Genomic DNA, 14,144 nt, shown 5'->3' with positions numbered 1-14,144 from the left:
ATACCATAAATAATAACAAATTTGATTATTCACTGCAGCAGTATATGAATTTGGAAATTGTAGAGAAATGCATTACAATTTAATGACATCCATTCGATTTTAGACGACTAAAATGAGTTTTATTCGACTTAGATGATTTTAGTCGACTAAAATGTACTGGAGATTTAGTCGACTAAATATGACTAAAACAATTGCAGAAGACTAAAATGGGACTAAAACTAAAATGCCATTTTAGTCAAAATCACTAAGATTAATGCCATGTACACACAATCGGAAATTCGGCCAGCAAAAGACCAATGAGAGAAAATGCGACCGTGTGTATGCTCCATCGGACTTTTGCTGACAGCAAAAGATTGAGAGCATGTTCTCAATTTTTCGGTCGGAAAAAGTTCCTATCCGAAAATGCGATCGTCTGTACACATTCCGACGCGCAAAATTCCTACGCATGCTCGGAAACATTGAACTTAATTTTCTCAGTTTGTCGTAGTGTTGTACGTCACCACGTTCTTGACGGTAGTAAGTTCAGCAAACTTTTGTGTGACCCTGTGTATGCAAGGCAAGCTTAAGCGGAATCCTGTCGGAAAAGCCATCATATCTTTTTCCGACGAGAAATCCGATCGCGTGTACGCGGCATTAAACTAAATCGAAACACTTGCTGCCAAAATGAACACTGCACCGAATGCACTGTATATGTAGAAAGGCCAGTATGGTGGCCTGAATTTATGGGAGGAGCCCGGGGGGTATTTAACCAGCCCATTCGCCTGTGGTATTTGTCGGTTTCCTGTGCGCGATACTACGTCACTAGGCCTTTTGATAATTAGATAATAACCCTGCGCAGTGGAGGTAGGTAAAAGCTTGGTTAAGGAGGTTTAGAACTGCTGCCCCCCCAGAAGCAATCACCACCAAAGTGGAGAAAGCTGAGCTATAAAGGAGTATATGGATGGGTGTGGCGCTGTTCTGATTTAGATGGTAATCTACTCCCCTCACCTCTCCGAGGTGGTTATGAGTATTTTTGCCTCAGATATAAAAAATGGGTGAAAAAATAATATATATATATATATATATATATATATATATATATATAGTACTTTAGAAAACAAAAACCTAGAAATAGTGTTGGTTAAGCAATAAAGTGTTTGATACAGTGGTCATACACTATTTCTATTCCATACAGTAATGAACAGCAGTAATATATTCCAGTGTCCAACACCATGTGTTTTTAAAAAACTGATTATGAAACCACAGTGATGAAAAAAGTCCCACTAGTGTGCACATATGGTAAATAGTGCTAGCGCGTAAATCCTCTCAATTAGCAAAATTAATCAGTGTAAACTTCCTAGTTTTATACAAAAAACAACAAAACAAAAATAAACATAAACAAAATTGTTCAGTGCAATCTTCTTAATATTATTTTCATTGGTGACAGTGGTAGTTAAAAATCGCTCTTATCGTGCAGACACTCACCAACTCCTTTCACCCCTACAGGGGTATCATGCAGTCAGTCTGTGCCACTGTGCGGCAGCTCCTGGCAGTCTCAGGATCGTGTTGATGTTAAACATAGGAGAGAAGGGATGCCCATAGCGTAAAAACGTTTTTAAAATCTTTATTTAGCCAAAGAGATGGAGCGGTACTCACATTTAGACAGCTCAAATCAAGCAAGAAAGTATCAAATCAAACCGTCAACAATCCTGTGTATTTGGGAGATGATACAAGACATAGATTAGGCCACGCCCTACGCGTTTCATCATTGGACGTCTATGGCACACCCATCCATATACTCCTTTATACGTCACTAGGCCGACTATTCGAAACTCAGCGTCCGTGATTTCTAGTGTTCATGAGTTCCCGTATTAGTAAGTTTCCGTGTTCGAGATTCGAGGTCCTCGTTACCGATTCGTAAAATCGTACAACGCGCCTGGCTCGGCTGTCGCAGGTAGGGTTTCGGCTGACGTATTTCATTTCACGCATTGTTAGATATCATGTCACTAAACCGTGATATCAAACTTACGAATCAATCGCAAAAATTCACAACGTAATCGTAATGCATACCACTCGTACCGTCATCATGTCAGCCATTTCGTTATTTTGTACCCCACCGCGACGCAGACGTCGCTTCGTTCAGGCATGTCTAAACTGTTTATCATGCTTCATGAGACAAGTCGTTGTCATTCGCAACTCGTGTCAGTTCGATACTAATTAATTTCATAAACATTTCTAAAACATTTCTAAACATTTCTAAGCATTTCAAACCATTTCGAATCATTTCAGTCACGTACCGCGCTCCGATTCGAATCCAGTCGCATCTAAAGATTCACCAATTTGCTCCGGTGAGCCCCAGTTGCTTATGGCCCCATTTCAGTACATGCTCCAGAGTCAGGTTCATTGTCAGTCGCAGGTTTCGGCGTACTGATTCGTGTCTCTGTCATGGCCATCATTTCACTGTCACATATCACGTTCCGATACGAATCCAGTCGCATAAAAAGTGCACCGATTCGTCTCGGCGTGCCCCAGGTATTTACCACATTTCGGCACATGCTCCAGAGTCCAATTCGTAGTCGCAACAGCGGCATGATCGATTCGTGCCTCTGTCATGGCAAACAAACCATTTTTCACTGTCACGTACAGCGCTCCGATTCGAATCCAGTTGCATCCATGATGTACCGATTCATTACGGTGTGCCCCAGTTGTTTGGCCTCATTTCAGTACATGCTCCAGAGTCTGGATCGTTGTTAGTCGCAGATGCGGTGCGACCGATCCGCAACTCTGTCAAACATTTCAATCATTTCATTGTTACATACTGCGCTCCGATTTGAATCCAGTCGCATCCAAGATGCACCGATTCGGTTCGGCGTGATCCAATATTTGCTGTTGCCTCATTTCAATACATGCCCCAGAGGCCGGTTCGCTGTCAATCGCAGTCACAGTATGACCGAGTCAAGCCTCTGTCATGGCAAGATGTTATTTAATTCATGTTCAAGGCAAACATTTAATTCATTTCATTATCTGCACATAGCACTTTGGTTCGAATCTTGGGCAATTATGAGGCATCGATACATCCCAGTAGGCCACGACACTCTTAGCCTTGTTTCATGCCATGCCCCACAGTTCGATTCATAGCTTGTCGCAGTCGCAGCATACCGTTCGAGCCACAGTGAAGGCATGCATGTTTCACTCATTTATCTTATCCCATGCACTTGTCATCTAAATCACCATACAAATTACTTCTCCAACTTACTTAGCAAACCCTTCACGAGTTGTTACCTTTTCATTTTCCTCCAGGTCAGTCAAGTTCAGTAGGTCCACCCTGCAACAGGTTGGACGATATCCCCCCAGGTAAAAAAAAAAAAAAAACCCCGAAAGACCACAAGCTGGGTACGTATGCCTTATAGGGAAAAGAAGCAAACTTGAAATTCATGTCACCCAACAGGTTCCATCGTATCTAGATAAACCATGTCTCAGGCCGGCAGCGAAGACCTCACGGCCCCTCAGTCACCCTCTCCGGTCTCAGAGAGCGGCAGTGTGCAGTCCCTCAGGGGATGGACCATCCCCAAGTTGACTGCAGAAATAAGACACAGAGGCGTGCCCTTTCCCGCTACAGCCAGGAAGGGTGAGCTCTTCAAGCTCCTCTTCCCTCCACCAGCCACAGCAGGACCCAGCACCCAGCAGGCGTCCCTCCAGTCAATATCTTCTGCCATCTCAAAACTCCACACTATGGTATCGTCCCTGTCTTCCTCGGGCACGGACGTACAAACCAGAGTGATTCCTGGAGGCTCGGCCGGCCGCAGCTATTCCTGACCCGACCGCAACCCAAGTTTTGATACCCCATACTGCAGGTACCACAGGGTGGAGCCCCATTGTCTACCCCTCCCATTTCATTCCAGCCAGCATCAGGAAGGACATCCTGGACAGCAGGGACGTCAACCTTGCCTCTCTCCTCATTTCCGTCCACGATCTGGCGGAAAATAAGGCCTATACCTGGGGTGAGGTGTCGGTGGTCCTTAAAGCCAAAGACCCCAGACTCAATCGGAAATGATCCGTCCCAGAATTTACATTGGCCTTTGGCATGCTGAGGGATGTCCTATGTTCAGCTGCTCCCAGCAGGAGGGAAGAGCTGGACTTATACCTCCATACTGTAGTAGACCTGGGCTACAAGTATGGAGGATTTTCTTTCTACGATTATCATCGTTCTTTTTCCGCAAAGGCAGCAGCCAGACTCACACAATTTCAAACAAGCACAAATTGGAGCCTCATGGACACAGAGCTGTTCTGTCGCCACTTTGCCGGCTTGCACTCACCACTGTGCACAATTTGCCAGTCCTCCACTCACACCGCCACCTGGTGCGCCAATGCGACAATCAGACGCCCCTTTGAATTTCCCTCTACCTCCGTTGCACTTCAGGGCCAGTCGGCCCCTGCACAAACGCCTCAGTTGGACAAATTCAGACGCCCAGTCCGAACCGTGGGAGGGGCAGCCATCTGCAACAATTATAATTACGGGTCCTACGACTTCAGTCAGTGCCGCCTGCTCCACATCTGCACCCTATGCCAGAGGGCGCATCCAAGGAAGTGCGAAGTCAAGCAACAGAAGAGGGCATGACAAAGCCGAGTCAACGTTCTGTGGCTAGGGCTCTACCTCACCTCACACCCCACTCCCTCCCTGGCCACCTACCTTATCCAGGGATTCACAGTAGGGTTTCACACCGGCCTCATTTCACTGCCCCATACTACCTACGAATGCAGGAATCTCCGCTCAGCGGCCACCGACGAGCAGGCCATAGACCAGCTCTTACAGGCAGAAATAGACAGAGATTTCGTTATAGGCCCCTTCACTCAGCCCCCTTTCAGTACTTGGAGAGTCAGCCCTATTGGGCTTGTCAAGGGCAAGTTCTCAAATAAATTACGCTTGGTGTACGACCTGTCTGCGCCTCATTCTTCCCACATTCCCAGTCTCAATTCCCTAATCCCCTCCGAAGAATTCTCCCTAAAATATTCCTCTGGATATGGCAATCCAAGCGATCATCAAAGCAGGTACAGGCGCCTGGCTCTCCAAAGCCGACATCTTGGACGCCTTCAAGCTCCTGCCTATCCACCCCGTCCCTTTGGTGCTGGCATGGCATTAAGTGGAAGGAGGCATACTATTTTGCCACGAAATTGACTTTCGGTTCGAAGAGTAGTCCTTGGCTTTTCGACACATTCGCTCAGTCCCTCGCCTGGATACTCTTGCACAAAGCTCAGTGTCAAGAGGTCATCCATTACCTGGACGACTTCTTACTAATAGAACCACCCAGCATGCCCCCAGGAGACCTCGACAAACTTAGAGTCGTATTCGGAAATCTCAGTGTTCCCATCGCTGAGCATAAAGTTGACGGTCCAGCACACAACATTACCTTCCTCGGGGTCAACTTAGACACCTGCACCATGCAGGCCAGCCTCCCCCTCGACAAACTAACCCGCATTAGGGCGATCCTTCGAGAATTCACCCACACTAGGGGGTGTACCAAAAAAGCAGCTGCAATCTCTCCTGGGAATGCTTAATTTCGTCATGCGAATCATTCCACAGGGTCGCACCTTTGTGTCACGTCTGCTGATATTTTTGTCACAAACACAAGACCCCAATCAGATCCTCAATCTAGATACCGCAGCAGTAGCGGACCTATCCATGTGGGAGGAATTCCTTTCCACCTGGAATGGTATATCCCTATTCATACTTACGGTCTCGTCCCTTTCACCCCAGGTGGTGACAGATGCTGCAGCTTCCACAGGCTTCGCGGCAATTTTTGGCCACCAATGGTTTTCAGGACCCTGGCCACCACAGATACTGTTAATACCTGGCTTCACCCAAACATCCTCCCTCTTCGAGCTCTATCCTATAGTGGCAGCTGCACAGCTCTGGGGTCATCATTGGACAGGGCAAACTGTGATCTTCACCACCGACAATCAGGCCACGGCAGACATTATCAACAAAGGCAGGTCCAAGTCCCTATCAGTCATGTCCTTCCTGCACAGACTGGTACAACTGTCTTTACAACATCAGTTTAATATTCACTGTTCATTTATTCCAGGCAAGTACAACCTAGCAGCAGACGCACTGTCACGTTTTAATTATACTTCCTTTTTCAAACAAGTTCCCGGAGCCGATCCAGTTTCGGCCCCTATCCCCGTTTGGTCTCAGCTGACCCTGGACTAGTGCAACACCTACAAGGAGCGACCCAGCTCATCAACTACTCACTGTCCCATAACACACTCAAAGCCTACCAGACAGCTTGGAGTGCGTTCAATAAATTCCTGGCACCCTGCTCCAAGGAAACAGATGTCAAGCACGTACTGGCCTTCATTTCATATTGCCATACTCAGCTGGCCTTATCTCATAATACTATTCGGCTATACCTAGCCGGCATACAACATTTCTTGACTCTACAAGACCCCGCAAAGTCTTCTCTGTTTTCATCCCACGCTATCCCAGCCATCCTACGTGGCACCCAGAAACACCAACTGGTGGTCAGTACCAAACGTTTACCCATAACGGGGCCCATCTTTAGGGGTATGTCGACCATCCTGAATACTTCTCCATTTGGTCTTCTCCCCAGTACGGTCCTACAAGCTGCCATATACTTGGCCTACTATGGGTTCTTGCGACCTGGCGAGTTCACCTGTAGCAACCCCGCAGGCCAAGTGCTACGCAGACGGCACTTGGTTCGCTACCATGACCACTTCATCCTCCACCTTGTGGTTTCTAAAACCCAGCAGGCAGGCTCTGGAGTGGACATCCACCTTAACAAAACCAATAATAGCTGGTGTCCAGTCACAGTACTCAATCATCTTCTGTCACTCCTGCCTGAACAACCGGACTCCAGCCCCCTTCTACCATTTCCAGTCAAACCCTTAAGTGCCTGTCAGTTTGTGAAACACATAAGGATACTTCTCTGCAACCTTCACCTTAACCCTAGTCAGTACTCCGGCCACTCCTTTCGTATTGGAGCGGCCTCGGCGGCATCCCGCCACGGGGTCCCAGACCACGTCATTAAAAGACTAGGCAGGTGGAAGTCAGCTTGCTTCGCCCGTTATATCCCTAATCCTCAAGTGGAGATGGCACAGGCATTTTCAAAATGAGCTCAATGAACAACTGAAAAAACAATAAAATACCATACCCCTACCTGAATGTTTTTGCCCCCTTATTTTGGTATACCGTCCATCAGACCAAGGCACACTTTCAGGTCCATTTCATGTGGTAAGTCCACACTTCCAGATCCATTTCATATGGTAAGTCTTATGTTAACTATAAATGTTACCCATGTCCGTATCGGCCATGGGGCTTCAACCATATATATATATACCGCCTGAAGTGTATTAGAAACAGTACACCACCAAATGCACTGTAGATATAGGCTACACTGGATGCCCGTCCCACCGGGAGACCCGATCGACGATCCGCCTCTTCCGACGCCCAGACAAAGACTGCCACGAAGCCAGAAACGGCTTTGTTCCAGTCTCCTGTATGTAAACACGGAAGCGACATCACGACCTGTTACCTATTACTGTGTCACCTGTTACTGTCACAAGGGATGTTTACATTCCTTGTGACAGCAATAAAAGTGATCAAACATTTTTTTTTTTTTAAACACAATGTAAAAATATAAAAATAAATAAAATAAGAGAAAAAAAAAATTACAGCGCCCCCATCCCCGTGAGCTCACACAGCAAAGAAAACGCATACGGAAGTCGCGCCCGCATGTGTAAACGGTGTTCAAATCACACATGTGAGGTATCGCCACGATCGTCAGAGCGAGAGCAATAATTCTAGCACTAGACCTCTTCTGTAACTCTAACCTGGTAACCGTAAAAAAAAAAATTTAAAACGTCACCTATGGAGATTTTTAGGTATCGTAGTTTGTCGTCATTCCACGAGTGTGTGCAATTTTAAAGCGTGACATGTTTGGTATCCATTTACTCGGCATAACATCATCTTTCACATTATACAAAAACAATTGGGCTAACTTTACTGTTTTGTTTTTTTTAAATTCATGAAAGTGTCTTTTTCCCCAAAAAGTTGCATTTAAAACACGCTGCACAAATACCGTGTGACATAAAATATTGCAACAATTGCCATTTTATTCTCTAGATTCTCTGCTAAAAAATATATATAATGTCTGGGGGTTCTAAGTAATTTTCTAGCAAAAAATACGGATTTTAACTTGTAAACACCAAATATCAGAAATAGGCTTAGGCGTGAAAGGGATATAGTATCTCATAAAAGTGAGTACACCCCTCACATTTTTGTAAATATTTTATTATATCTTTTCATGTAACAACACTGAAGAAATTACACTTTGCTACAATGTAAAGTAGTGAGTGTACAGCTTGTATAACAGTGTAAATTTGCTGTCCCCTCAAAATAACTCATCACACAGCCATTAATGTCTAAACCACTTGCAACAAAAGTGAGTACACCCCCGTATGGTCTGAGCACTGACAGCCTGACCCCCCCCCTTCAACCTCTGCAGTAATGCTGGCAGCACTCATATGTCTATTTCCCAAAGACAACCTCTGGATATGACGCTGAGCACGTGCACTCAACTTCTTTGGTCGACCATGGCGAGGCCTGTTCTGTCCTGTTAAATCGCTGTATGGTCTTGGCCACCATGCTGCAGCTCAGTTTCAGGGTCTTGGCAATCTTCTTATAACCTAGGCCATCTTTATGTAGATGAAGGTGAATAAAGTGATTTTGCGCAGATTGTGGTAATAAATACACTGAGTAAATATTGTACCAAATGGGATATATAAATAAATACAAACGTGTTCTAAAGCATCCAAATATAGTGACAATGTATAATATGTAATAATACACATATGAACCATATATCTAATAATCCTAAATCATGTAGTGTATACTTCAAAAGTGTCCTTAATAAACGTATAAAAGAAAGTGTGTGACACCTTCCGTGAGGGAAAAACACAGCTATAAAATCGAAATGAGTATTTTAGAGAGTCAAAAATAAAAATGAAATGAATAGAGAATGATAAATAATATGAAGAAAATTGTACAAGCGTTATTAAATGTCCAAGACTTCTTTAAGTGAATAAATAAATAGATGTGATTCTGTTGCTATCAGGATTGATAGAGAGGATTGTCCATAAGTGATCCTGCTGTGGCTTCTTAAATGTTAAAGTCTCCCAAAAATCTCACCTCAATGCTATGAATGACAGGCAATCACCATCTGAGATCTCCACTGGCCTCCCTGGGTAGGTAGGTGTAACAGCGCTCCTCCTATGGGCGCAACGATTCACTCCAAGATCGCAGTGGTATGAGGGGGTACCTCAATGTGAGATAGGGGACAAAAAGGGAGAAACCTCCAATAGTGCAATATGTCAGGACTAAAAACGTTTTTATTAAAACAGAGTAAAGTGGACTCAACAATTCTTTTTTTCAGACCCTCAGAGTTCTTTGCCATGAGGTGCCATATGAACTTCCAGTGACCAGTATGAGGGAGTGAGAGCAATAACACCAAATTTAACACACCTGCTCCCCATTCACACCTGAGACTTTGTAACACTAACGATTTACCTGACACCAGGAAGGGAAAATGGCTAATTGGGCCCAGTTTGGACATTTTCACTTAGGGGTGTACTCACTTTTGTTGCCAGCAGTTTAGACATTAATGGCTGCGTGTTGAGTTATTTTGAGGGGACAGAAAATGTACAGAAAATGTACACGGTTATACAAGCTGTACACTCACTACTTAACATTGTAGCAAAGTGTCATTTCTTCAGTGTTGTCACATGAAAAGGTATAATAAAATATTTACAAACATGTGAGGGGTGTACTCACTTTTGTGAGATACTGTAAGTTCCAGATACTGTGTAATATATATATATATATATATATATATATATCTTGTGGTATTGGGGTTATTTAGCTGCAGCTTAGAGCTTACCAGTGAGCTGAGTCTACGCCAGATATGCAGTTTAAGGGCTCTTTCACACGGGGCGGATCAGTGATGATCCGCCCCGTAAACACCCGCTTGCTCAGCGGGGATGGCTCCGCCGATCCCCGCTGAGCAGGAAGATGACAGGTCCGTCGCTGCACACTGTGCAGCGACGGACCTGTCAGAGCGCCGCTCTCCCCTATGGGGGATCGGATGATGACGGACCGTAGAGTCCGTCGTCACCCGATCCGATCCGAAAACGGATGGAAAAGTAGGGTTTTCCTCTGTTACACTTTTTCGGATCGGAGCGGGTCGGATGTCAGCGGACATGTCACCTCTGACATCCGACGCTCCATAGGGATACATGTATGTCCGTTTTTCATCCAAAAACGGAAGGATGAAAAACGGACATACGGATCGTCCGTGTGAAAGAGCCCTAAGGGCTTTTTTGGCCCATGTTTATTGAAGTAAAAGAAAAACAGTCCATTCAGGATTCCCACGCAGGGGTTTCTTCCACAAAGCAATAATGAAATAAATGGAAAATTCCGAGCCGCCTGGCTCTCTGGTCAGCACTGCTGTTCAAGTACATATTTGGGGGGCACACCATACAATGCATTTAAATTTAAGATGGTGCTGCTGTAAGACCTATAAACAGTACAAAATATTTTACAGCGCACACATACAAGAATGACATTTCCTGCAGGGCTAGTTAAAAACACCTGAACATATTAAAAAAATACGGGGGTTTGGTCACACTATATGGTCATATAGTGCTAAGCCCACTTACTGCGACAAAGTACCCCGAATTAGTGGGTCCTACACTAGTAATAGAATGGAAGATCCTCTGTCTCAACCATGGGAGCTGAACTCCTCTATGTGGGAGAACTGAAAGGGATACATCCTAATCACTGGTGGCCACTAAATAGGAGGTAATGAGGAGGGGGAGGAGTGCTCCAGCCCAAAAACCTGGTCAGGGCCTATTACAACATACAAGTACATATTTGGGGGGCACACCATACAATGCATTTAAATTCAAGATGGTGCTGCTGTAAGACCTATAAACAGTACAAAATATTTTACAGTGCACACATACAAGAATGACATTTCCTGCAGGGCTAGTTAAAAACACCTGAACACCTGAACATATTCAAAAAATACAGGGGTTTGGTCACACTATATGGTCATATAGTGCTAAGCCCACTTACTGTGACAAAGTACTGCTGTTCAGGCGTTGACCTCGGTCCTCTTGACCCTGTAACTGTGTCCCTATTTAGTACCCACACTGTACCTCTGGTGACACACTCTCTTACAGCTTCCTGGCTTACGTTATTGCCACACGGCTGCTTCAGGCCTGTAGCCTAGTCTCTTCCTTCTTCTCCGCGCTCTCCGGCCTCTTCTCTGCGCTCTCCGGTTCTTCTCCCACTCTCCGGTATCTTCTGTCGGGCTCCTCTGCTATCTTCTGCTCTTTTGCCCGCTCTTTTGCTAGCGGTGGCCCGGTCTTCTCTGCCATCTTCTTCCCTCTTCTCTTCTTCCGATGTTGACATGATGCTCTCTCCCACTGTAATGCGGTGTGCGCGGTCAGCAACGACTTATATAGGGATGGGGCGTGGTCACGGGAGATGTCACACGGTGACCCCGCCCCTTATTATGTTACAGTCCCAGGGCATGATGGGACTGTGACGTCACAAGGGGTGTGGCCTCCGGATGACGTATTCCAATTGCCACGCCCCATCGTTATTTAAGAAGTGCAGGACATCGGCGTCTACAGATCACCAGGACGCAGAATCGGAGGAGGGTCGTCGGCTGGAGCGGCGGCAGAGGAAGAAGAAGAACACCGGACAAAGACAGAAGAAGAGCGGAAGAAGAAGCAGGGGGAGAAGGAGAAGACCGGAGGATGAAGATGCAGGAGAAGATGGAGGAAGACCAGAGGAAGAAGCGGAGAAGAAGAACAAGATTTTTAATAAAAGACTTATCAAAAACTTGTCTACTATATTTTTTAACACTACACTACTTTTTTTTTAGTGAATGGGTAGGGGGGGCCGGGATCTTGGGGCCTCCTTGTTAAAGGGGGCTTCCAGATTCAGAAAAGCCCCCCGCCCGCAAACCCTGACAATCACCGGGCAAGGGTTGTCGGGAAGAGGCCCTTGTCCCCATCAACATGGGGGCAAGGTGCTTTGGGGTGGGGGGGCAGAGCCCCCCTGCCCCGAAGCACCCATCCCCCCATGTTGAGGGCATGCGGCCTGGTATGGTTCAAGAGGGGGGGCGCTTGCTCATCCCCTCCCTTTCCTGACCTGCCGGGCTGCATGCTCGGATAAGGGTCTGGTATGGATTTAGGGGGGAACCCCACTCCATTTTTTTTTTTGGCATGGGTGTCCCCTCCGAATCCATACTAGACCCAAGGGCCTGGTATGGACCTGGGGGGGGACCCCACGCTGTTTTTTTTCAGAAATTTTTTTTTTTAGCCGGCTTTTTTTTTTTTACATTGAGCAGGAAGCCAGCTGACAGCTGATGACAGCCATCGGTTAAGGACACGGCGGCCGGCTTCCCGGCCCCCTCCTTAGCAACTAGCTATATACAGTGTAAAAAAAGAAATAAAAAAAAAACGCGAAACGCAAATTGCGGCAAAATCGCCGTAAAAACGCAGTAAAAAGGCGGTACTTGCGTTTTGGATGCGGGTCCATTGAATTCTATTACATGCAAAACACTGCATTTTGCGGGAACAGTCCCCAACCCTTTCCAAAAATGCAGAGGCACAAAAAATGCATTGATGTGAACATGTTCCATAGGAACCCATGTTAAAAAATGTCCCTGTATTTCTGCAAAATGCATCAAAAAACGCATTCGTTTGAACCAAGCCTAACACATTTACGCAGATTTAGACAGCTTTGTGAACAATATTTGAGAGAAATAGGCCTTTTGTGTACATAGAAAAAGTCATAGATCTTTGCGTTCAGCTCATGATAAATAGGGGCAAACACAAAAGTGTTGCGTTTATAATTTTGCTGTGTATATATGTGTGTGTGTGTGTGTGTATGTATATATATATATAAAATAAAAAAGAAAAACATTTAATAAAAAAATTGTAAAGACATGATTATTATTTATTTTTGTAGTCTTGTTTTCATTTCTTCATTTTCCAAAATTTATGACAAAAAATTACAACTTTAAAAAGCTTGCCATGCCTCTTACTGAGTACAGTGGACTGTCTACATTCAAAAAGGGGTAATTTGGGGGATATTTGTACTGTCCTGACATTTTTGGGCCTCAAGAAATGATAGGCTGTCAGTGTCAGGATTGATCAATTTTCATATATATATACCATAGCTTGTGGACTTTATAACTTTCCTACAGACTAAATAGTGTACACTGATTTGGGTTATTTCACAAAAGAAATGTAGCAGAATACATGTTGGCCTAAATTTATGAAGAACAATTATTTTATACCAGAAACAAAGGAAAACGTGAACATTTTCAGTATTCATTCGTTTTTTTAGCAAAAGATAAAAATCCCAGTGGTGATTAAATACCACCAAAATAAAGATCTAGTTCTGTGAACAAAATGCTAAAAATTTCATTAGGGTACTGCGTTGCATGACCGCGCAATACTCATTCAATGTGCGACTGCGCTGAAAGCTGAAAGTTGGCCTAGGCAGGAAGGGGGTAAAAGTGCCCAGTATTGAAGTGGTTAACTAATTTTGGTCAGACTAGATAAAAAGCTAATTTTTTGATTTGGTTATAACTTTGTCTATAGATTGCATAGAAAATAAAATCTTTTTTTTTTTCAAGACTGTATTGCCTGGGTTAGGGCTATTTGTAGTGAAAGAACATATATGTATTACTTTGTTAGCTCATTGCTGAAATGTAAAAAAATCTCTGGTCATAGTATAGAGATTAAACTAGAAGTAAACTGGACTGGTTAAGAGCTGGATATCAACTATTTATCATCAAAACCTGGAAGAGATTCTAAAGGCCTGTACACACGATCGGATTTTCCGACGGGAAATGTGTGATGACAGGCTGTTGTTGGAAAATCCGACTGTTTGTATGCTTCATTGGACAATTGTTGTCAGATTTTCCGCCAAGAAATGTGGGATAGCATGCTTCAAAATTTTCCGCCAACAATTGTGTGTTGTCGGATTATTCGATCGTGTGTACAGAAGTCCTTCGGACAAAACTCCAAAGTACAAACACGCTTGCTCAGAAGCAATGCTAACCATAACA

The 14,144-nt window shown here is 44.7% G+C and overlaps 1 protein-coding gene across 4 annotated transcripts in view; it reads left to right on the top strand.

Annotated features, from left to right (window-relative positions):
* Positions 1–14,144, top strand: part of LOC141139297 (adhesion G protein-coupled receptor F5-like) — a 343,899-nt gene that overhangs the window by 289,356 nt on the left and 40,399 nt on the right. The gene's annotated exons all lie outside the window — the stretch shown is intronic.

The sequence above is a fragment of the Aquarana catesbeiana genome, linkage group LG04 (assembly GCF_042186555.1).
Source record: "Aquarana catesbeiana isolate 2022-GZ linkage group LG04, ASM4218655v1, whole genome shotgun sequence".
Taxonomy (NCBI): domain Eukaryota; kingdom Metazoa; phylum Chordata; class Amphibia; order Anura; family Ranidae; genus Aquarana; species Aquarana catesbeiana.
The sequence above is the reverse complement of the archived record's forward strand: the minus strand, read 5'-3'. Positions and strand labels throughout refer to the sequence as shown.